Source organism: Arachis hypogaea, chromosome 12, assembly GCF_003086295.3.
Source record: "Arachis hypogaea cultivar Tifrunner chromosome 12, arahy.Tifrunner.gnm2.J5K5, whole genome shotgun sequence".
NCBI classification, from domain to species: Eukaryota; Viridiplantae; Streptophyta; class Magnoliopsida; order Fabales; family Fabaceae; genus Arachis; species Arachis hypogaea.
Window position 1 is genome coordinate 105603723 of NC_092047.1, and position 18143 is coordinate 105621865.

Sequence of the window (18143 nt, forward strand, 5' to 3'; positions counted from 1 at the left end):
TGAATGCCGCCATCAATTCTAGCTTATACCACGGAGATTCTGATAAAGAGATCTCAGAGATACTCATTCAATCGGATATAGAACGGAGGTGGTTGTCAGGCACACGTTCATGGTTTGAGGAAGGTGATGAATGTCACGAATCATCACCTTCATCACAGTTAAGCGCGAATGAACATCTTAGATAGGAACAAGCGTGTTTGAATGGAAAATAGAAATACTTGCATTAATTCATCGAGACACAGCAGAGCTCCTCACCCCCAACAATGGGGTTTAGAGACTCATGCCGTCAGAGAATATAAAGTTTTGATCTGAAATGTCATGAGATAAAAAATAAGTCTCTAAAAGTTGTTTAAATACTAAACTAGTAGCCTAGGTTTACAAAAATTGGATAAACTATGATGGATGATGCAGAGCTCCACTTCTGGGGCCCACTTGGTGTGTGCTGGGGCCCACTTGGTGTGTGCTGGGGCTGAGACTTAAGAAATTCACGTGCAGAGGCCATTTGTGGAGTTGAACGCCAGTTTTTATGCCAGTTTGGGCGTTCAACTCCAGCTTTTGATCCTTTTCTGGCGCTGGACGCCAGAATTGGGCAGAGGACTGGCGTTGAACGCCAGTTTACGTCGTCTATCCTTGTGCAAAGTATGGACTATTATATATTGCTGGAAAGCCCTGGATGTCTACTTTCCAACGCAATTAGAAGCACGCCATTTCGAGTTCTGTAGCTCCAGAAAATCCACTTTGAGTGCAGGGAGGTCAGAATCCAACAGCATCAGCAGTCCTTTTTCAGCCTGAATCAGATTTTTGCTCAGCTCCTTCAATTTCAGCCAGAAAAATACCTGAAATTACAGAAAAATACACAACTCATAGTAAAGTCCAGAAATATGAATTTTTCCTAAAAACTAATGGAAATAAACTAAAAACTAACTAAAACATACTCTAAACTATATGAAATTATCCCCAAAAAGCGTATAAAATATCCGCTCATCAGCCATCTACCATTATGTTTTTTTACCATGACAACGTGGTGTGCAGAAATCATGACGGTTCATTCCTTGGTAACAGCGTCAAAAACTTAATACGCACGTTCATAATCTTAGTTCTTTGTCACAACTTCGCACAACTAACCAGCAAGTGCACTGGGTCGTCCAAGTAATAAACCTTACGTGAGTAAGGGTCGATCCCACGGAGATTGTCGGCTTGAAGCAAGCTATGGTCACCTTGTAAATCTCAGTCAGGCGGATTCAATTGATTATGAAGATTTAATAATTAAAAGATAAATAAAATTTAAATTAAAGATAAAGATACTTATGTAATTCATTGGTGAGAATTTCAGATAAGCGTATGAAGATGCTTGTTCCTCCTGAACCTCCGCTTTCCTATTGTCTTCATCCAATCATTCATACTCCTTTCTATGGCAAGCTGTATGTTAGGCGTCACCATTGTCAATGGCTACATCCTGTCCTCTTAGTGAAAATGGTCCAATGTACTGTCACTGCATGGCTAATCATCTGTCGGTTCTTGATCATACTGGAATAGGATCCATTGATCCTTTTGCGTCTGTCACTACGCTCAGCACTCGCGAGTTTAAAGCTCGTCGCAGCCATCCCTTCCCATATCCTACTCGGAATACCACAGACAAGGTTTAGACTTTTCGGATCTCAAGAATGGCCGTCCATGGATTCTAACTTATACCACGAAGACTCTGATTAAGGAATCCCAGAGATATTCATTCAATCTAAGGTAGAACGGAAGTGGTTGTCAGGCACGCGTTTATAGGTTGGGAATGATGATGACTGTCACGATCATCACATTCATATTGAAGTGCAAATAAATATCTTAGAATTGGAATAAGCTTGAATTGAATAGAAAAACAATAGTACTTTGTATTAATTCATGAGGAACAGCAGAGCTCCACACCTTAATCTATGGTGTGTAGAAACTCTACCGTTGAAAATACATAAGTGATAATGGAGTTCATTGGTCTTGGCCCCAGAGGGGAACCGGAGTAACCAAGACTTCGAATACAATAATAAAAAGTCCTATTTATACTAAACTAGTTACTAGGGTTTACAGAAATGAGTAAATGATGCAGAAATCCACTTCCGGGGCCCACTTGGTGTGTGCTTGGACTGAGCATTGAGCTTTACACGTGGAGAGGTCTTTCTTGGAGTTGAACGCCAGTTTATAACCTATTTCTGGCGTTTAACTCCACTTTGCAACCTGTTTCTGGCGTTTAACTCCAGAATGCAACATGGAACTGGCGTTGAACGCCAGTTCGCGTCATCTAAAATCGGGCAAAGTATGGACTATTATATATTAATGGAAAGCCCTGAATGTCTACTTTCCAACGCAATTGAGAGCGCGCCATTTGGAGTTCTGTAGCTCCAGAAAATCCACTTTGAGTGCAGGGAGGTCAGAATCCAGCAGCATCTGCAGTCCTTCTTCAACATCTGAATCTGATTTTTGCTCAAGTCCCTCAATTTCAGCCAAAAATTACCTGAAATCATAGAAAAACACACAAACTCATAGTAAAGTCCAGAAATGTGATTTTTATTTAAAAACTAATAAAAATATACTGAAAACTAACTAAATCATACTAAAAGCTATGTAAAAACAATGCCAAAGAGCGTATAAGTTATCCGCTCATCACAACACCAAACTTAAATTGTTGCTTGTCCCCAAGCAACTGAAAATCAAATAGGATAAAAAGAAGAGAATATATGGTGCGCAGAAATCGTGACGGCTCCATTCCTTGGTAACGGCGCTAAAAACTTTATACGCACGTTCATAATCTTAATTCTTTGTCACAACTTCGCACAACTGACCAGCAAGTGCACTGGGTCGTCCAAGTAATAAACCTTACGTGAGTAAGGGTCGATCCCACGGAGATTGTCGGCTTAAAGCAAGCTATGGTCACCTTGTAAATCTCAGTCAGGCGGATTCAAATGGATATAGAGTTTTAATAATTAAAAGATAAATAAAACATAGATTAGGATAGAGATACTTATGTAATTCATTGGTAAGAATTTCAGATAAGCATATAGAGATTCTTTCGTTCCTCTGAACCTCTGCTTTCCTGCTGTCTTCATCCAATCATTCCTACTCCTTTCCATGGCAAGCTTTATGTAGGGCATCACCGTTGTCAATGGCTACATCACATCCTCTCTGTGAAAATGGTCCAATGCGCTGTCACTGCATGGCTAATCATCTGTCGGTTCTTGATCATACTGGAATAGGATTTACTATCCTTTTGCGTCTGTCACAACGCCCAGCACTCGCGAGTTTGAAGCTCGTCACAGCCATCCCTTCCCAGATCCTACTCGGAATACCACAGACAAGGTTTAGACTTTCCGGATCTCAGGAATGGCCATCCATGGATTCTAACTTATACCACGAAGATTCTAATATCTCGGACTCGGTCCTCTGTATTAGATATCTAAGAGATACTCATTCTAGCTTGTTTGCATGTAGAACGAAAGTGTTTGTCAGGCACGCGTTCATAGGTGAGAATGATGATGAGCGTCACATAATCATCACATTCATCATGTTCTTGGGTGCGAATGGATATCTTAGAGAAGGAATAAGCTTGAATTGAATAGAAAAACAGTAGTACTTTGTATTAATTCATGAGGAACAGCAGAGCTCCACACCTTAATCTATGGTGTGTAGAAACTCTACCGTTTGAAAATACATAGGTGATAATGGTCCAGGCATGGCCGAATGGCCAGCCCCCATGAAAGTATAAGATAGCATAAAAACCAATCCCCGATCCCTTTCAAAGATAGTAAAAAGTCCTATTTATACTAAACTAGTTACTAGGGTTTACAGAAATGAGTAAATGATGCAGAAATCCACTTCCGGGGCCCACTTGGTGTGTGCTTGGGCTGAGCATTGAGCTTTACACGTGTAGAGGTCTTTCTTGGAGTTGAACGCCAGTTTATAACCTGTTTCTAGCGTTTAACTCCACTTTGCAATCTGTTTCTGGCGCTTAACTCCAGAATGCAGCATGGAACTGGCGTTCAACGCTAGTTTTCGTCGTCTAAACTTGGGCAAAGTATAGACTATTATATATTGCTGGAAAGCCCTGGATGTCTACTTTCCAACGCAATTGAGAGCGCGCCATTTGGAGTTCTGTAGCTCCAGAAAATTTACTTTGAGTGCAGGGAGGTCAGAATCCAACAGCATCTGCAGTCCTTCTTCAACCTCTGAATCTGATTTTTGCTCAGGTCCCTCAATTTCAGCCAGAAAATACCTGAAATCACAGAAAAACACACAAACTCATACTAAAGTCCAGAAATGTGAATTTTATTTAAAAACTATTAAAAATATACTAAAAACTAACTAAATCATACTAAAAACTATGTAAAAACAATGTCAAAAAGCGTATAAGTTATCCGCTCATCACAACACCAAACTTAAATTGTTGCTTGTCCCCAAGCAACTGAAAATCAAATAGGATAAAAAGAAGAGAATATAATATAAATTCCAAAATATCAATAAAACTTAGCTCCAATCAGATGAGCGGGACTTGTAGCTTTTTGCCTCTTGAATAGTTTTGGCATCTCACTTTATCCATTGAGGTTCAGAATGATTGTCATCTATAGGAACTTAGAATTCAGATAGTGTTATTGATTCTCCTAGTTCAGTATGTTGATTCTTGAACACAGCTACTTTATGAGTCTTGGCCGTGGCCCTAAGCACTTTATTTTCCAGTATTACCACCGGATACATAAATGCCACAGACACATAACTGGGTGAACCTTTTCAGATTGTGACTCAGCTTTGCTAAAGTCCCCAATTAGAGGTGTCTAGGGTTCTTAAGCACACTCTGTTTTTGCTTTGGACCTTGACTTTAACCGCTCAGTCTCAAGTTTTCACTTGACACCTTCACGCCACAAGCACATGGTTAGGGACAGCTTGGTTTAGCCGCTTAGGCCAGGATTTTATTCCTTTAGGCCCTCCTAGCCACTGATGCTCAAAGCCTTGGATCCTTTTTTATTACCCTTGCCTTTTGGTTTTAAGGGCTATCAGCTTTTTGCTCTTGCCTTTTGGTTTAAAGAGCTTTTGGTTTTTTCTGCTTGCTTTCTCTTTCTCTTTCTCTTTTTTCGCCATTTTTTTCTGCAAACTTTTGTATTCACTGCTTTTTCTTGCTTCAAGAATCATTTTTATGATTTTTCAGATTATCAAATAACATGTCTCCTTTTTCCTTATTCTTCAAGATCCAACATATTTAACATTCATAAACATCAACTTCAAAAGACATATGCACTGTTCAAGCATTCATTCAGAAAACAAAAAGTATTGTCACCACATCAAAATAATTAAACTAGTTTCAAGGATGAATTCAAAACCATGTACTTCTTGTTCTTTTGTAATTAAAACATTTTTCATTCAAGAGAGATGATGGATTCATATTCATAACTTTAAGGCATAGACACTTAGACACTAATGATCATGTAATAAGACACAAATATAAATAAACATAAAGCTCAGAAATCGAAAAATAGGAAAATAAATAAACAAGGAGATTAAGGAATGAGTCCACCTTAGTGAGGGTGGCGTCTTCCTCTTCTTGAAGAACCAATGGTGCTCTTGAGCTCCTCTATGTCTCTTCCTTGTCTTTCTTGCTCCTCCCTCATAGCTCTTTGATCTTCTCTAATTTCATGGAGGATGATGGAGTGCTCTTGGTGCTCCACCCTTAGTTGTCCCATGTTGGAACTTAATTCTCCTACGGAAGTGTTGATTTGTTCCCAATAATTCTGTGGAGGAAAGTGCATCCCCTGAGGCATCTCAGGGATTTCATGGTGAGGAATTTCCTCATGCTCATGTTGAGGTCGATGATCTCTTATTTGCTCCATCCTTTTTTTAGTGATGGGCTTGTCCTCTTCAATGAGAATGTCTCTGGCCTTAGGTGCCCTAGATGGTTATGAAAAAATAAAAAGCAATGCTTTTACCACACCAAACTTAGAAGGTTTGCTCGTTCCCGAGCAAAAGAAGAAAGAAGTGAGTAGAAGAAGAAGAAAATGGAGGAGATGGAGGTGTTTGAATGGTTCGGTCAAGGGGGTTTAGGTGGTTATGATGTGTGAAAAGGAAGGAGTGATGGTTTGAATTTAAGTGGGTGGTTGTAGGTGGGTTGTATGATGGTTTTGGAGGAGTAATGGAGGTGATTGGTGGAGGTTAATTGAGGAAGAATGTTATGAAAAGGTGTGAAGATGAGAGAAGAAGTGGTAGGGATCCTGTGGAGTCCACAGATCCAGTGGGGCCAAGGACTTAACATCCCTGCTCCAATTAGGCGTGTAAAACGCTCTTGCTATGCAATCCTGGCGTTTAACGCCAGACTGCTGCCTGTTTCTGGCGTTAAACGCCCAAATGTAGCTTGTTTCTGGCGTTTAACGCCAGGTAGATGCTTGTTTCTGGCGTTAAACGCCAACTTGGTGCCTGTTTTTGGCGTTAAACACCAAACAGATGCTTGTTTCTGGCGTTTAAACGCCAGACTGCTCTCCTCCAGGGTGTGCTATTTTTAATGCTGTTTTTTTCATTTTGTTTTTTATTTTTCAGTAGTTTTTGTGACTCCACATGATCATCAACCTAATAAAACATGAAATAACAAAGAGAAAATAAAATAGATATGATTAAATAACATTGGGTTGCCTCCCAACAAGCGCTTCTTTAATGTCAATAGCTTGATAGTGAGCTCTCATGGAGCCTCACAGATGTTCAGAGCAAGGTTGGAACCTCCCAACACCAAACTTAGAGTTTAAATGTGGGGGTTCAACACCAAACTTAGAGTTTGGTTGTGGCCTCCCAACACCAAACTTAGAGTTTGACTTTGGGGGCTTTGGTTGACTCTGCAGTAAGAGAAGCTTTTCATGCTTCCTCTCCATGGTTACAGAAGGAGATCCTTGAGTTTTAAACACAAGGTTGTCCTTATTCAGTTGAAGGATCAATTCTCCTCTGTCCACATCAATCACAGCTCTTGCTGTGGCTAGGAAGGGTCTTTCAAGGATGATGGATTCATCCTCATCCTTCCCAGTGTCTAGGATTATGAAATCAGCAGGGATGTAAAGGCTTTTAACCTTTACTAGCACATCCTCTACTTGTCCATAAGCCTGTTTTCTTGAGTTGTCTGCCATTTCTAATGAGATTCTGGCAGCTTACACCTCAAAGATTCCCAGTTTCTCCATTACAGAGAGTGGCATGAGGTTTATCCCTGACCCAAGGTCACATAGAGCCTTCTCAAAGGTCATGGTGCCTATGGTACAAGGTATTAAGAACTTTCCAGGATCCTGCTTCTTCTGAGGCAATGTCAGTTGATCCAGATCACTCAGTTCATTGATGAGCAAGGGAGGTTCATCTTCCCAAGTCTCATTACCAAATAATTTGGCATTCAGCTTCATGATTGCACCAAGGTACTTGGCAACTTGCTCTTCAGTGACATCTTCATTCTTTTTAGAAGAAGAATACTCATCAGAGCTCATGAATGGCATAAGGAGGTTCAATGGAATCTCTATAGTCTCTAGATGAACCTCAGATTCCTTTGGTTCCTCAGAGGGAAACTCCTTATTGATCACTGGACGTCCCAGGAGGTCTTCCTCACTAGGATTCACGTCCTCCTCCTCCCTTGTAGGTTTGGCCATGATGATTAAATCAATGGCTTTTCACTCTCTCTTTGAATTTTCTTCTGTATTGCTTGGGACAGTACTAGGAGGAGTTTCAGTGACTCTTTTACTCAGCTGGCCTACTTGTGCCTCTAAATTCCTAATGGAGGACCTTGTTTCATTCATGAAACTCAAAGTGGCCTTAGATAGATCAGAGACTATATTTGCTAAGCTAGATGGATTCTGCTCAGGATTCTCTGTCTGTTGCTGAGTGGATGATGGAAAAGGCTTGCTATTGCTAAACCTGTTTCTTCCACCATTATTAAAGCCTTGTTGAGACTTTTGTTGATCCTTCCATGAGAAATTTGGATGATTTCTCCATGAGGGATTATAGGTATTTTCATAGGGTTCACCCATGTAATTCACCTTTGCTATTGCAGGGTTCTCAAGATCATAAGCTTCTTCTTCAGAAGATGCCTCTTTAGTACTGTTGGATGATTCCTTCAATCCATTCAGACTCTGAGAGATCATATTGACTTGCAGAGTCAATATTTTGTTCTGAGCCAATATGGCATTCAGAGTATCAATTTCAAGAACTTCCTTCCTCTGAGGCGTCCCATTACTCACAGGATTCCTTTCAGAAGTGTACATGAACTGGTTATTTGCAACCATGTCAATGAGTTCTTGAGCTTCTGCAGGCATTTTCTTTAGATGAATGGATCTACCTGCAGAATGGTCCAATGACATTTTAGATAATTCAGACAGACCATCATAGAATATATCCAGGATGGTCCATTCTGAAAGCATGTCAGAAGGATACTTTTTGGTCAGTTCCTTGTATCTCTCCCAAGCTTCATAGAGGGACTCACCTTCTTTCTGTCTGAAGGTTTGAACATCCACTCTAAGCTTACTAAGCTTTTGAGGAGGAAAGAACTTGGCCAAGAAAGCCGTGACCAGCTTATCCCAAGAGTTCAGGCTATCTTTAGGTTGAGAGTCCAACCATACTCTAGCTCTGTCTCTTACAGCAAACGGGAAAAGCATAAGCCTGTAGACCTCGGGATCAACCCCATTGGTCTTAACAGTATCACAGATCTGCAAGAATTCAGTTAAGAACTAAAAAGGATCTTCAGATGTAAGTCCATAAAACTTGCAGTTCTGTTGCATCAGAGAAACTAATTGAGGTTTAAGCTCAAAATTGTTTGCTCCAATGGCAGGGATTGAGATGCTTCTTCCATGTAAATTGGAATTTAGTGCAGTAAAGTCACCAAGCATCTTCCTTGCATTGTTATTATTTTCGGCCATGTCTCCTTCTTTTTCAAAAATTTCTGTCAGATTTTCTCCAAAGAGTTGTGCTTTAGCTTCCCTTAGCTTCCTCTTCAGAGTCCTTTCAGGTTCAGGATCAGCTTCAACAAGAATGTTCTTATCCTTGTTCCTGCTCATATGAAAAAGAAGAGAACACAAAAGAAAATATGGAATCCTCTATGTCACGGTATAGAGATTCCTTTATGTGAGTAGAAGAATAAAAGAGTAGAGGAAGGAGAAGAGAAAAAAATTCGAAACTAAATTAAAATAAAAGGAAAATATTTTTGTTTTTATTTTAATTATTATTTAGATTTTGAAAATTAAAAAGAAAAATAAAATTAAATCAAATTAAAATTTAAAACAAATAGTTAATTAAAAAGGAATTTTGAAAAAGAGGAAGGTGATTTTCGAAAATTAGAGAGAGAAAAAGTGGTTAGGTGGTTTTGAAAAAGATAAGAAATAAATTTAAAAAGATAAGAAGTTAGAAAGAGATTTTGAAATTAGTATTTTAAAAAGATGTGATTTGAAATTTATTTTGAAAAAGATTTGAAAAAGAAATTTTTTTAAAAAAAGATTTGATTTTGAAAATTAAAGTTGATTACTTGACTAACAAGAAACAAAAAGATTTGATTTTAAAATTTAAAGATTGAACTTTTCTTATTAGGCAAGTAACAAACTTAATATTTTTGAATCAATCACATTAATTGTTAGCATTGAATTCGAAAATATGGAATAAAAATAAGAAAAAGATTTTGAAAATTAATTTGAAATTTTTGAAAATATGAAAAAAAAATTGAAAAAGATTTGATTTTTGAAAAAGATAGAATTTTTAAATTAAAAATTTGATTTGACTCATAAGAAACAACTAAATTTTAAAAAGTTTTGAAAAAGTCAACTCAAATTTTCAAAAATTTATGAGTGAAAAAGGGAAAGTATTTATTTTATTTTTGAATTTTAATAAAGAAAGAGAAAAACATCAAAAAGACTCAATGCATGAAAATTTTGGATCAAAACATGTGATGCATGCAAGAACACTATGAATGTCAAGATGAACACCAAGAACACTTTGAATGTCAAGATGAACATCAAGAACTTATTTTTGAAAAATTTTCAAGAAAAGAAAACATGCAAGACACCAAACTTAAAAAATTTTTATTCTTTAGACATTAATGTTTCAAGAATGCATATGAGAAACAAGAAAAAACACAAAACAAGAAAATATGAAGATCAAACAAGAAGACTGGCCAAGAACAACTTGAAGATCGTGAAGAATGCAATGCATGAAATTTTCGAAAATAATTTTTAGAAAATTAAAAAGATGCAGTTGACACCAAACTTAAATCTTGACTCTAGACTCAAACAAGAAGCACAAAAAATATTTTTGATTTTATGATTTTCCGAAATTTTTTTTTTCGAAAATTAATTGGGAAAAACAAAAAAAAAGAAGAAATATTTTTTTTGTATTTTTCAAAAATAAGAATAAAAACAAAAAGGTTAAAATTAAAATAAAGTTACCTAATCTGAGCAACAAGATGAACCGTCAGTTGTCCAAACTCGAACAATCCCTGGCAACGGCGCCAAAAACTTGGTGCGCTGAAATCGTGACGGTTCCATTCCTTGGTAACGGCGCTGAAAACTTTATACGCACGTTCATAATCTTAATTCTTTGTCACAACTTCGCACAACTGACCAGCAAGTGCACTGGGTCGTCCAAGTAATAAACCTTACGTGAGTAAGGGTCGATCCCACGGAGATTGTCGGCTTGAAGCAAGCTATGGTCACCTTGTAAATCTCAGTCAGGCGGATTCAAATGGATATAGAGTTTTAATAATTAAAAGATAAATAAAACATAGATTAGGATAGAGATACTTATGTAATTCATTGGTGAGAATTTCAGATAAGCATATAGAGATGCTTTCGTTCCTCTGAATCTCTGCTTTCCTGCTGTCTTCATCCAATCATTCCTACTCCTTTCCATGGCAAGCTTTATGTAGGGCATCACCATTGTCAATGGCTACATCCCATCCTCTCTGTGAAAATGGTCCAATGCGCTGTCACTGCATGGCTAATCATCTGTCGGTTCTCGATCATACTGGAATAGATTTACTATCCTTTTGCGTCTGTCACTACGCCCAGCACTTGCGAGTTTGAAGCTCGTCACAGCCATCCCTTCCCAGATCCTACTCGGAATACCACAGACAAGGTTTAGACTTTCCGGATCTCAGGAATGGCCATCCATGGGTTCTAACTTATACAACAAAGATTCTAATATCTCAGACTCGGTCCTCTGTATTAGATATCTAAGAGAAACTCATTCTAGCTTGTTTGCATGTAGAACGGAAGTGTTTGTTAGGCACGCGTTCATAGGTGAGAATGATGATGAGCGTCACATAATCATCACATTCATCATGTTCTTGGGTGCGAATGGATATCTTAGAGAAGGAATAAGCTTGAATTGAATAGAAAAACAGTAGTACTTTGTATTAATTCATGAGGAACAGCAGAGCTCCACACCTTAATCTATGGTGTGTAGAAACTCTACCGTTTGAAAATACATAGGTGATAATGGTCCAGGCATGGCCGAATGGCCAGTCCCCATGAAAGTCTAAGATAGCATAAAAACTAATCCCCAATCCCTTACAAAGATAGTAAAAAGTCCTATTTATACTAAACTAGTTACTAGGGTTTACAGAAATGAGTAAATGATGCAGAAATCCACTTCCGGGGCCCACTTGGTGTGTGCTTGGGCTGAGCATTGAGCTTTACACGTGTAGAGGTCTTTCTTGGAGTTGAACACCAGTTTATAACCTGTTTCTAGCGTTTAACTCCACTTTGCAATCTGTTTCTGGCGTTTAACTCCAGAATGCAGCATGGAACTGGCGTTCAATGCTAGTTTGCATCGTCTAAACTCGGGCAAAGTATGGACTATTATATATTGCTGGAAAGCCCTGGATGTCTACTTTCCAACGCAATTGAGAGCGCACCATTTGAAGTTTTGTAGCTCCAGAAAATCCACTTTGAGTTCAGGGAGGTCAGAATCCAACAGCATCTGCAGTCCTTCTTCAACCTCTGAATCTGATTTTTGCTCAGGTCCCTCAATTTCAGCCAGAAAATACCTGAAATCACAGAAAAACACACAAACTCATAGTAAAGTCCAGAAATGTGAATTTTATTAAAAACTAATAAAAATATACTAAAAACTAACTAAATCATACTAAAAATTATGTAAAAACAATGCCAAAAAGCGTATAAATTATCCGCTCATCAATATACTATAAATTCCAAAATATCAATAAAACTTAGCTCCAATCAGATGAGCGGGACTTGTAGCTTTTTGCCTCTTGAATAGTTTTGGCATCTCACTTTATCAATTGAAGTTCAGAATGATTGGCATCTATAGGAACTCAGAGTTCAGATAGTGTTATTGATTCTCCTAGTTCAGTATGTTAATTCTTGAACACAGCTACTTTATGAGTCTTGGCCGTGGCTCTAAGCACTTTGTTTTCCAGTATTACCACCGGATACATAAATGCCACAGACACATAACTGGGTGAACCTTTTCAGATTGTGACTCAGCTTTGCTAAAGTCCCCAATTAGAGGTGTCCAGGGTTCTTAAGCACACTCTTTTTTTTGCTTTGGACCTTGACTTTAACCGCTCAGTCTCAAGCTTTCACTTGACACTTTCACGCCACAAGCACATGGTTAGGGACAGCTTGGTTTAGCCGCTTAGGCCAGGATTTTATCCCTTTAGGCCCTCCTATCCACTGATGCTCAAAGCCTTGGATCCTTTTTATTTACCCTTGCCTTTTGGTTTTAAGGGCTATTGACTTTTTCTGCTTGCTTTTTCTTTTTCTTTTTCATAGGACATTCATAACTTTAAGGCATAGACACTTAGACACTAGTGATCATCTAGTAAAGACACAAACATAAATAAAACATAAGGCTCAAAAATCAAAAAACAGTAAAATAAATAGACAAGGAGATTAAGGAATGAGTCCACCTTAGTGAGGGTGGCGTCTTCCTCTTCTTGAAGAACCAATGGTGCTTTTGAGCTCCTCTATATCTCTTCCTTGTCTTTGTTGCTCCTCCCTCATAGCTCTTTGATCTTCTCTAATTTCATGGAGGATGATGGAATGCTCTTGGTGCTCCATCTTTAGTTGTCCCATGTTGGAGGAAAGTGCATCCCCTGAGGCATCTCAGGGATTTCATGGTGAGGAATTTCCTCATGCTCATGTTGAGGTCCATGATCTCTTATTTGCTCCATCCTTTTCTTAGTGATGGGCTTGTCCTCTTCAATGAGGATGTCTCCCTCTATGTCAATTCCAGCCGAATTGCAGAGGTGGCATATGAGGTGAGGAAAGGCTAACCTTGCCCAAGTGGAGGACTTGTCAGCCACCTTGTAAAGTTCTTGAGGTATAATCTCATGAACTTCCACCTCCTCTCCAATCATGATACTATGGATCATGATGGCCCGGTCTATAGTAACTTCAGACCGGTTACTCGTAGGAATGATTGAGCGTTGAATGAACTCTAGCCATCCCCTAGCCACTGGTTTGAGGTCATGCCTTCTTAATTGAACTGGCTTGCCTCTTGAGTCAATTTTCCATTGAGCTCCTTCCTCACATATGTCTATGAGGACTTGGTCCAACCTTTGATCAAAGTTGACCCTTCTTGTGTAGGGGCATGCGTTCTCTTCCATCATTGGCAAGTTGAACGCTAGCCTTACATTTTCCGGACTGAAGTCTAAGTATTTCCCCCAAACCATGGTGAGCCAATGCTTTGGATTCGGGTTCACACTTTGATCATGGTTCCTAGTGATCCATGCGTTTGCATAGAACTCTTGAACCATTAAGATCCCGACTTGTTGAATGGGGTTGGTGAGAACTTCCCAACCTCTTCTTTGGATCTCAAGTCGGATCTCCGGATACTCATTCTTTTTTAGCTTGAAAGGAACCTCAGATATCACTTTCTTCTTGGCCACAAATTCATAGAAGTGGTCTTGATAGACCTTTGAGATGAATCTCTCCATCTCCCATGACTCAGAGGTGAAAGTAATTGCCTTCTCTTTCCTCTTTCTTGAGGCTTCTCTGGCCTTAGGTGCCATTAATAGTTATGGAAAAACAAAAAACTATGCTTTTACCACACCAAACTTAAAATGTTTGCTCGTCCCCGAGCAAAAGAAGAAAGAAAGAAGGAGAAGAAGAAGATAAATGGAGGAGAGGGAGAGATGGGTGTATTCGGCCAAGGGGAAGAAGAGATGGTTGTGTTGTGTGAAAATGAAGAAGGAATGAGGGGTTTATATAAGAGTGTGGGGAGGGTTAGGGTTTGGCCATTAGGGTTGGGTTTGGGAGGGAAAATAGTTTGAATTTTGAAGGTAGGTAGGGTTAGTGGGGAAGAGAAGATGGATGTGAGTGATGAGGGGGTGATGGGAAAGAGTGATTGAGGTGATTGGTAAAGGGTATTTAGGGAAGAGAGTTATGAAAAGGTGTGAAGAGGAGAGAAGAAGATGTGGGGATCCTGTGGGGCCCACAGATCCTGAGGGGATCCTGTGGGATCCACAGATCAAGTGGGGTCAAGGACTTAACATCCCTGCTCAATATAGGCGTGTAAAACGCCCTTGCTGTGCAATCCTGGCGTTTAACACCAGATTGCTGCTTGTTTCTGGCGTTTAACGCCAGGCAGATGCTTGTTTCTAGCGTTAAACGCTAGCTTGGTGCCTGTTTCTGGCATTAAACGCCAGACAGATGCTTGTTTCTGGCGTTTAAACGCCAGACTGCTCTCCTCCAGGGTGTGCTGTTTTCATTCTGTTTTTTTATTTTTCAGTAGTTTTTGTGACTTCACATGATCATCAACCTAATAAAACACGAAATAACAAAAAGAAAATAAAATAGATATGATTAAATAACATTGGGTTGCCTCCCAACAAGCGCTTCTTTAATGTCAATAGCTTGACAGTGAGCTCTCATGGAGCCTCACAGATAATCAGAGCAAGGTTGGAACCTCCCAACACCAAACTTAGAGTTTGAATGTGGGGGTTCAACACCAAACTTAGAGTTTGGTTGTGGCCTCCCAACACCAAACTTAGAGTTTGACTGTGGGGACTTTGGTTGACTCTGCAGTGAGAGAAGCTTTTCATGCTTCCTCTCCATGGTTACAGAAGGAGATCCTTGAGTTTCAAACACAAGGTTGTCCTCATTCAGTTGGAGGACCAACTCTCCTCTGTCCACATTAATCACAGCTCTTGCTGTGGCTAGGAAGGGTCTTCCAAGAATGATGGATTCATCCTCATCCTTCCCAGTGTCTAGGATTATGAAATCAGCAGGGATGTAAAGGCCTTCAACCTTTACTAACACGTCCTCTACTTGTCCATAAGCCTGTTTTCTTGAGTTGTCTGCCATCTCTAATGAGATTCTGGCAGCTTGCACCTCAAAGATCCCAAGTTTCTCCATTACAGAGAGTGGCATTAAGTTTATTCCTGACCCCAGGTCACACAGAGCCTTCTCAAAAGTCATGGTGCCTATGGTACAGGGTATTAAGAATTTGCCAGGATCCTGTTTCTTTTGAGGCAATTTCTGCCTATCCAATGCATTTAGTTCATTGGTGAGCAAGGGAGGTTCATCTTCCCAAGTCTCATTACCAAATAGCTTGGCATTTAGCTTCATGATTGCACCAAGGTATTTAGCAACTTACTCTTCAGTAATGTCTTCATCCTCTTCAAAGGAAGAATACTCATCAGAGCTTATGAAGGGCAGAAGGAGGTTCAATGGAATCTCTATGGTCTCTAGATGAGTCTCAGATTCCTTTGGTTCCTCAAAGGGATACTTCTTATTGGTCACTGAACGTCCCAGGAGGTCTTCCTTACTAGGATTCACATCCTCCTCCTCCTCTTTGGGTTCGGCCACACCATGTAAGGCTATGGCCTTGCACTCTCTTTTTGGATTTTCTTCTGTATTGCTTGGGAGAGTACTAGGAGGGATTTCAGTGACTCTTTTACTCAGGTAGCCCACTTGTGCCTCCAAATTTCTAATGGAGGACCTTGTTTTATTCATGAAACTTACAGTGCCCTTAGATAGATCAGAGACTATATTTGCTAAGCTAGATGGATTCTGCTCAGAATTCTCTGTCTGTTGCTGAGTGGATGATGGGAAAGGCTTGCTATTGCTAAACCTGTTTCTTCCACCATTATTAAAGCCTTGTTGAGGCTTTTGTTGATCCTTCCATGAGAAATTTGGATGATTTCTCCATGAGGAATTATAGGTGTTTCCATAGGGTTCACCCATGTAATTCACCTCTGCTAGTGCAGGGTTCTCAGGATCATAAGCTTCTTCTTCAGAAGATGCCTCTTTAGTACTATTGGATGATTCCTTCAATCCATTTAGACTCTGAGAGATCATATTGACTTGCTGAGTTAATATTTTATTATGAGCCAATATGACATTCAGAGTATCAATTTCAAGAACTCCCTTCCTCTGAAGCATCCCATTACTCACAGGATTCCTTTCAGAAGTATACATGAACTGGTTATTTGCAACCATGTCAATGAGTTCTTGAGCTTCTGCAGGTGTTTTCTTTAGGTGAATGGATCCACCTACAGAATGGTCCAATGACATTTTAGATAATTCAGACAGACCATCATAGAATATATCCAGGATGGTCCATTCTGAAAGCATGTCAGAAGGACACTTTTTGGTCAGTTCCTTGTATCTCTCCCAAGCTTCATAGAGGGATTCACCTTCCTTCTGTCTGAAGGTTTGAACATTCACTCTAAGCTTGCTAAGCTTTTGAGGAGGAAAGAACTTGGCTAAGAAAGCTGTGACCAGCTTATCCCAAGAGTTCAGGCTGTCTTTAGGTTGAGAGTCCAACCATATTCTAGCTCTGTCTCTTACAGCAAATGGGAAAAGCATAAGCCTGTAGACTTCGGGATCAACCCCATTGGTCTTAACAGTATCACAGATTTGCAAGAATTCAGTTAAGAACTAAAAAGGATCTTCTGATGGAAGTCCATAAAACTTGTAGTTCTGTTGCATCAGAGAAACTAATTGAGGTTTCAGCTCAAAGTTGTTTGCTCCAATGGCAGGGATTGAGATGCTTCTTCCATGTAAATTGGAATTTGGTGCAGTGAAGTCACCAAGCATCTTCCTTGCATTGTTATTATTTTCGGCCATGTCTCCTTCTTTTTCGAAAATTTCTGTCAGATTTTCTCCAGAGAGTTGTGCTTTAGCTTCCCTTGGCTTCCTCTTCAGAGTCCTTTCAGGTTCAGGATCAGCTTCAACAAGAATGTTCTTATCCTTGTTCCTGCTCATATGAAAAAGAAGAAAACAGAAAATATGGAATCCTCTATGTCACAGTATAAAGATTCCTTTATGTGAGTAGAAGAGAAGAATAAAAGAAGGGGAAGAGAAAAATTCGAACACAGAGAGGAAGATGGTGTTCGAATTTTGGGTGGAAGAGAAGTATTAGTAGATGAATAATTAAATAGAAGGAGATAAGAGATGAGAGAATTCGAAAATTAATTAAAATAAAAAAATAATTTTTTTATTTTTAATTTAAAATCAAAGTTATAATTCAAAAATTAAAAAGAAAAATGAAATTAAATTAAATTAAAGTTTAAAATAATTAGTTAATTAAGAAGAAATTTTGAAAAAGAGGGAAGGGATTTTCAAAAATTAGAAAGAGAGGTTTAGTTAGGTAGTTTTGAAAAAGATAAGAATCAAACAAAAAGATAAGATTGATTGAAAAAGATTTGAAACTTAATTTTTGAAAAGATAAGAAGTTAGAAAAGAAGTTAGAAAAGATTTTGAAATTGATTTTGAAAAAGATATGATTGAAATTGAAAGAGATATGATTGAAATTTAATTTGAAAAAGATTTAAAAAGGAAATTAAAAACATTTGATTTTTGAAAATTAAAGTTGATTACTTGACTAACAAGAAACTAAAAGATAGGATTTTAAAATTTAAAGAATGAACCTTTCTTAATAGGCAAGTAACAACTTGAAATTTTTGAATCAAAATATTAATAGTTAGTATTAATTTCTAAAATATGAGATAAAAATAAGAAAAAGATTTTTGAAAATTATTTTGAAATTTTTGAAAATCATAAAAGAAAAATGAAAAAGATTTGATTTTTGAAAAAGATTTGAAAAAGATATAATTTTTTAAAATGAAAATTTGATTTGACTCATAAGAAACAATTAAATTTAAAAACTTTTTGACTAAATCAAACCAAATTTTCGAAAATTTA

General features: G+C 38.5%; 2 non-coding genes across 2 annotated transcripts; both read left to right on the forward strand.

The window, feature by feature from the left end:
- Nucleotides 1-8399: 8399 nt before the first annotated feature.
- LOC112730808 (small nucleolar RNA R71) lies at nt 8400-8507 on the forward strand. The gene has a single exon (XR_003166616.1). It is a non-coding gene; the product is annotated as a small nucleolar RNA R71 (small nucleolar RNA).
- An 8058-nt stretch (nt 8508-16565) lies between these two features.
- On the forward strand, nt 16566-16673 carry LOC112731882 (small nucleolar RNA R71). Its single transcript, XR_003167634.1, has one exon. It is a non-coding gene; the product is annotated as a small nucleolar RNA R71 (small nucleolar RNA).
- Nucleotides 16674-18143: the final 1470 nt, after the last annotated feature.